This window comes from Solanum pennellii, chromosome 7 (assembly GCF_001406875.1).
Source record: "Solanum pennellii chromosome 7, SPENNV200".
Taxonomy (NCBI): Eukaryota; Viridiplantae; Streptophyta; class Magnoliopsida; order Solanales; family Solanaceae; genus Solanum; species Solanum pennellii.
The window spans coordinates 58,776,767-58,783,915 of NC_028643.1; the positions used below are offsets into that span (position 1 = coordinate 58,776,767).

The 7,149-nt window shown below is 29.4% G+C and overlaps 1 pseudogene; it reads right to left on the reverse strand.

Moving 5' to 3' along the window:
* Positions 1-1,157: 1,157 nt before the first annotated feature.
* LOC107025758 lies at positions 1,158-2,676 on the reverse strand (annotated as a pseudogene).
* Between the last annotated feature and the right edge of the window lie 4,473 nt (positions 2,677-7,149).

Below are 7,149 nucleotides of genomic sequence, written 5' to 3' on the forward strand. Positions count from 1 at the left end.
GATAATAATTGTCAACTCTGTTACAGCGGTAATGACATCCAGTTATCTAGCTAAGCTATATGAGATAGGAAGTTTAAATGATTGGGTTGGGGTAGGGATAGGCATGTTCAAACTTTTTTCTATTGTAATACTGTAGCATGCAACGTATAATCTTGTTTTATCTAGACCTTCAATATTTTTCTTTTCTGTTGTAATCTTGTAATCCTTTCTATAGTATTTTTCCATGATCGCTGCACGTTTTCATAAGTCATATATAGGTTGTGACGGTGACACTTCAAGCACAAGCACTACAAAAAGAGACATTAAGCGGCAATTGAGTTAATGTCATTGCATCTAATTTCACTAAAACCTTTAATGACATTTATATAGGGTATTGGTTATAAATACTCATATTTATTAAATTTTGCCATTAAATACAATATAGTGGGAAAATATGTTATTGCGACATAGTCGTGTATTTATTATAGTGAAGTTGTTTTTAAGGACTCATGGCTGGTGTCTTCTTGTCTTCCATTCATTATTTAGTTATTGTGAAGATCATTATGTTCAATTTTAGGAAAGAATATCTATTACTATAGTGTGAGCTATTTATAAGACTCTATGAATACATAAACTAGTTGAGAAGAATCATATTGATGTTGAGAATACTTACCTTTATTGATTTGGTATACTATCAACAACAACAATAACATACCTAGTGAAATCCACTAAGTGGTATCTGGGAAGGATACATTGTATGCAAACCTTATCACTATCTCGTAGAGGTAGATAGTTTTTTTTTCCTAAAGACCCTTGGTATCAAATTTGATCTATTGTTATTCGAAAGAGATGACACCATTCTTGTTGATGAATTTTAAAAAAAAATACTTAATAAAGGATAGTTAATAAACAAGAAATGAAGAAGCAATTGACAAAGTTTATAAAGGCGACCTAAATTTAATGTTTTGCAAGAAATGATAAAATTCAAGATTCACAAAAATTATTAAAAGAAAACCTAAGCTTGCATATATGATTAAAAGAACTGATTAAAATGCAATCCTGAATCTACGGGGAAGAAGTATCAACATCCTTTTCTCAGTTGTTGTTTCTCCGTTTTCTCTCACAACAAACAGTCTTTTTGTTTGTTTTGATACTTGAATCTTCATTTTCTAAACGATTCATATTTGGTCTTCTTCAGTTGGACGATTCCAATTATATTTATCTTCAATTGGGGAGAGCCTGAAAGTACACTGTTGAATGGAATGAAATTTGGTGAGATAACAAAATAAGTTTAGAAATTTATTTTACTTTGTCAAATATCGAAGTATCAGAAGTAAAAAAAAAAACTATAGTTGAATAATATTTGAAACTTGTTTCAAATACATGATTTAGATAAACAAAAGCTTTATATGAATTACCTTATAAATGTTATTGATGGAACGAAATTTGATACTTCTCGGCATTCCTTGTGTGATTTGATAGTTTCCACCGTTTTCATCTTTTGCCAAAAGTCTCGAGCCATAGTTAATATTTTCATTTATAATGTGATCTGAATTATCTTGGACATCAGCTTCGCATGCAATTTTGTTGATATCTGGCTCACCTGAAAATTTTATGTGACATTGCATGATATATGTGAAACAAATTACAAGTTCAAAAAGTAAGGTTGCAACATCAATTTAATGACTGTATTTTAGGCTACCAATGTGCTATGTGCCATTTAGGGGAAGAGTTTAAATTACCATGCGCTCATCGATTTAAACTAGGATAATTCTCTACTTTCGATGAAAAAAAAGTCAAATAATTAAAATAAATTTAATTTAGAAGTTGTAAAATTCCTAAAGTACCATCAATAATTTCTTCTTGTCGTTCGTCAAGAAGTTCCTCCACAAAAGAATCCTTTTGATCCCGGCATATGTTGCTTTCGCTATGTTCTTTAAATTTCTCACTTTCTAATTCCTGCAAATCCATATTGTTTCTTAATAAACAATTAGAGATAGAAAAGTATATTGTGAAATATAATAAACGTTCTCAATAAAAGTTTTTAAATAGATGTAAGTGTTGAAAAATTACCTCGCAAGCAGGAAGGAGGGCATACAAACACGTATTGATAGTGTTATTTTCTATTTGGGTAGCAATATAATGGTTATCTTCCCCAAACAACTCAAACTCACCTGAAAATCATTAATAATCAAATGAAAGATAATTAATAGTATAAGTCATTTATGAGTTGTTGAATAAACTAATGAATTATGTACCATGAATAATTTGTCGTTCGTGATTGTCTGCATCCTTTCTCTCTTTCATGGAAAGTTGTGAATTGCTTTCCTTGTTCCCTTGAATCAAATAGTTAAAATTTTATTTTGCTAAATAAGAGTTACTAATGATACATTGAAATTAATTCTTAGACTACTAATACTCCAATTAATTTTTAAAAATTTATTTCATAATAAGATTAAAATTAAGTAAAACGCATTATTTCTCTTTTAATTTATTAAAGTGAACAAGTACAATAATAATCAACATAAATCAGTTGTAAGATGTTGAAGTAATTAACTACGTACTATAAATAAGTTTTTCCTTTTGCTTGTTCTCTAGTATATTCTTGGAAGAGTCCCCTTGGTCCTCTCCAGAAGATTTCTTATTCCTCTTGGCATCTTATTTCTTTTTATTTTCTTCTTCAAGCATATTGGGCATATACTAGTGAATGAAAACCAAAAGACAAGATCAGCTAATTATTCAAATTGAAAAATCATGCTCGCAAAAAAGAAAGATCTTCCCTCCACACTAAAGAGTATAAAGTTGAAAGCCAAATGAGATTTAGAAGTCACAAACAAAATATAGTTAAATTATTATACACATGTGACGTTGAAGCTATATAGACTTTATCCTTATCATAACCGTATATATAAACTGTATTTCATAAAGTAAAACTTATTTGAAATAAATAGAAATAGATATTACATATAGATTTTAGAGATGAAACAACACTTTTGGATTTGAGAACACATAAGAATGATTTTAAGGGATTAAGAAAGCATCATCCTTCGTTGACTCTCGTACTATGATCGAGATAAAAGTCTCGTTCTAAGATTGGAAAATATAATTGACTGAATGCATGTGGAAAAATTGATGGAAGTCTTATTGTGTTTAAATGAGATTGTTCATACATATCCATACACAACAACAAAAGCAACCTATCTGATGTCATCCCACAAATAGGATTTGAAAAGGGTGAGATATACACAAACTAGGGTTTGAAAATAGGACGATGTACACAACTTTTACTATAACTTTTTGGGGTTGAGATATTCTTTTCTATATTTCATAGACAAAAGAACTGAAATTGGATTGCAAGCAGGAGAAATAAAAAAATCATTCTTGTTTATTATAGGTTTTAAAATTTATTAGAGATGGTCTGTAAATTCAAAAACATGACACTTGCTAAAATGAACTATAAATTTATAAATGAACACAAGGCAAAAAATTGAGAAACAAAACAATATCTGAATTGAATCAAACATACCATCACGTAATTCGATTCTTTTATGCAAGAAAAAAAAAAGCAAAAATAAATTGAATAGAATGAACGAGGTAATCAATACTGTCTCAATCACATTTACATGTTCTTCTTTATTAACCCCTTTAAAAAATTGAAGTAAGTGTAGAAGAAAACCTGTATTGATTAAAGTGTCTTCTCTTGGCTGCTTATATATTTTTTCAAAAACTAAAATTAAAATGAAGAAGTGAACAGACATCTCGCTTTTTATATGTACAATCTAGATTGCTGAGTTGTTTCTTGAAAAATATGTTTGTTCAATTTTGGAAAATTTATTATTTGTCCATAAAAGGTAAGATAAATTTAATGTGCAAAGGTGTGAATAGAGTAGAGTTTTAAATCAATTATTGTGAAGAATTTTATTATTTTTCTAATAGTGATATTTTAAAATTAATTGAGAAATTTACTTAAAATCATTTATTTCTTTTACCTTAGTCATTTATTATACTTTGTAATGTGTATTATAAGGAAAATACATGACTATTGGTTTTAAGACTTTGACCAAATAAATTTAAATAGTTTTCATAATGTTGGTCAAATATCATATTTAATGCAAACCATTAGAATCACTAGAAAATTGATATAGGACATGAAATTATGGTTGAGGTATTGATATTTTTCTTCCAAAAGATAATAGTTATCTTGACTTAAATTAAAGTATTTTGAATTTATGTTTTGGAGTGGAAGACTCCATATCTCTTTTCTTTAAACTTGTTTAGATTATGAATTTCACATAAAACAATATATGTGTAGTTGTTTCTATAATAATATAGAATACATTAATAGAAAATAAAAAATCAATTTTAAATTAAATGAAAAATATTCACTTTTTCTTGCAATTTGAGAAACGAATAATTTATGGGTAATTGAAACTAAAAATTAGTTGTTCTGTCGTACGTATTTATATGTCTCCACTTAATTGTTTAACTATTCCTTTTAAGAGTAATACCTTCTAGATATTTAGTAAAGAAATTCAAAAAATAGTTAAAGATAAAAATTTATTCTGGTGTGGGAGACAAATAAAGTATAAATATTACAAAAAATAAGTCTATTTATAAAATATAATTTTTCAATGAATGCAATTAAATTGAAACCCTTCCCAACAGATAGTATCTTCATTGCCTTAGAAAACAACAATCATCAAGTTTTACAATTTAAAAAAGAAACGATATGAAGAGATAAAATTTCAAACTAGCACGATTCGAAAATTGGGTTTGATGACATCTGCCTTATCCAACTAAGACAAGTCAAAGGAAACAATCATTGACAAGGGTAAATACGAAAGTAAGAAAGGAAATAAGGACTAAACATAACATAAAAATTTCGAAAATAATAGCATAACAAAACATGATTTCACGTATACAAGCCACTAGATAAATAGTAAGTAGCACCTTCCGCGAGGTGGTACCTCACAAAGTCCTCAAAATAAAGCCACAAACACTGATGCAAGAGGAGGATTAAAACGAACGGGGCACATAAACTAAATAAGTGTAGAAAACAAGGGAGTGAGTGATGAGTGGTGGATTTCCACTCATTTAAATAACTTTCATAGTTACTTTCACTTGATTTAGTTTAGAATTGATGCTTTTTATGTGGTTTGGTAAAAATTTATAGGTAAATGAAATGGAGAGTTGATTAAGAATATGGATGAAAAAATAAAGTGGAACTGAAGAAGGAAGAGGCCAATTAGAAGAAAGTGGAACTGAGAGAAGTTTGGTTATCACGATCGTATGAAGTATAGGTCGTGATTGCGTTGCCCGTGAAATTCAAATCTTGCGATTCTGTATTCAGATGTCGTGATCCCATGTCCTAGATACACTACTCCCCGCGACCGCATGAGTTTGTTGTCGTGATTACAAAGGGTAAAATGCCTACCACCAGGGCAGATTGGGAATTTCACCAAATTGATCCCAAAACCCCTTTGCACACTTGCCAACAATCACTGTTTATGTATCCATCTTGTACGCAATAATCCTAGAAAGAGAGAATTCCATATTCTTATCTTAGATTAGAAAAGTACTTGTAGATTTCAATTAGGATTGAGACTTCCAAGTTGCCTCACAATTCACATTTGGATTATAAAATTGTGTTCTTATTACTAAAATATCTTAATTTTCTCTTTATTTCATTTCTTTAAATTTCTAGAACTATGGGTGAAATTGTCTAATTGAGATTAGGGTTTTATGCTAAAAATAGACAACTTGTTTGGATTTTTATTGCTCACTCTAATCCTTGTTTTTGTGATTGTGTTCTTTCATGATTAGGGTTTAATCTTATTTCATGCTTTAATCTATGATTTGAGAGTGCATGCTTGAATCTAGCTTCCGGTTTATGTGGATTGCTCGAATAAGATTTCCTGAAGTGGAGCATTAGATTAATAGTCATGTTTTACTTTGATTCCTAAATTTGAGACAAGGAGATAATTTGGATTTACTTTGTTGAATGCTAGAAAAATGGATTCAGATTAATGTATTGGATTGCTTGTTGTTGAACTCAATTAAACCCGAAGGAGATTTTCTGATAAAACACTTTGAGAGATAAAGGAGATAAGTGTTGATTGATAATTTTCTAGTCAAACTTAAATTGATTTGAGATGGCAATGGATTGTTGAATGAGGATTGAGTTCCAAATTTCCTAATATATCCTTTTTTAGTGTTGTCTTTGACTAAAATTTTTTTTTCTTAACAAACTCGCTTTCTATTTGATAGTGTTGTAGATTGCATCTTCAAATTCAAACCAATATCTATTTATCCTATAACTTTTCGATTGCTGATAAACTGTTCCTTGTGGGATTTTACCCTAACTCTTAGTTGGGTATTTTTATTGATGACAACCACTCACTCTTAGAATTTTTTAGGGTTATTTAGTATTATAGAAAACGGGCGCCATTATCGCTGAGCAATTAGACGTATTGTATTGATTTAGGATTTGTAGTTTACTTGTTTTTCTCTAAATTGTGAGTAGTTCTCTTTATAGTTTTTTGTGACCATATGTTTGAGAGTGGTTTTGCCTATACCGATCCATGTCCATGTCATGAATTTAATGTAATAAGACAATTTTTGGCTTAAGGTCGTAGCAAAAAAGCTCAATTGGGGATAAGACAATTTTTGGCCACGTATGTTAATTAAAAAATAAGAATTGAATATTTTTCGTCAAAAAATTATATTATATAAAAGTAAAATATGAAGCTGTTGATTTTAGAATTTTAATTTTTTTTTATTTAAGAAGGTCATAAATTCAAGCCATGGAAAGAACCTTAAGTATAAATGCAAGGGCTGCACAAAATAGTCCCTTGTGGTTTGGGCCATTCTCGAACTCCACACATAGATATGCATTTTAAGATGTTTTAATACACACTTCTACATGTTCATGTACCAGCCTGCCACATTAGACAACCACTTTGAGTTAAGGACTTTGGTAAATGGAGTTCATCAACATATATATACTCCGTCCATTAGGTTACATTTAGTTATTATCATAGGTTACCCGCCTTATTTTGAGGATAAAAATTCATATTTTGTGCAATGCATTTTAAATTAAGACCACAAAAGATTGTCAATTACTATATTGTTCCTCCCCTTCGTCACAATTAATATTTCATTTATATTTTT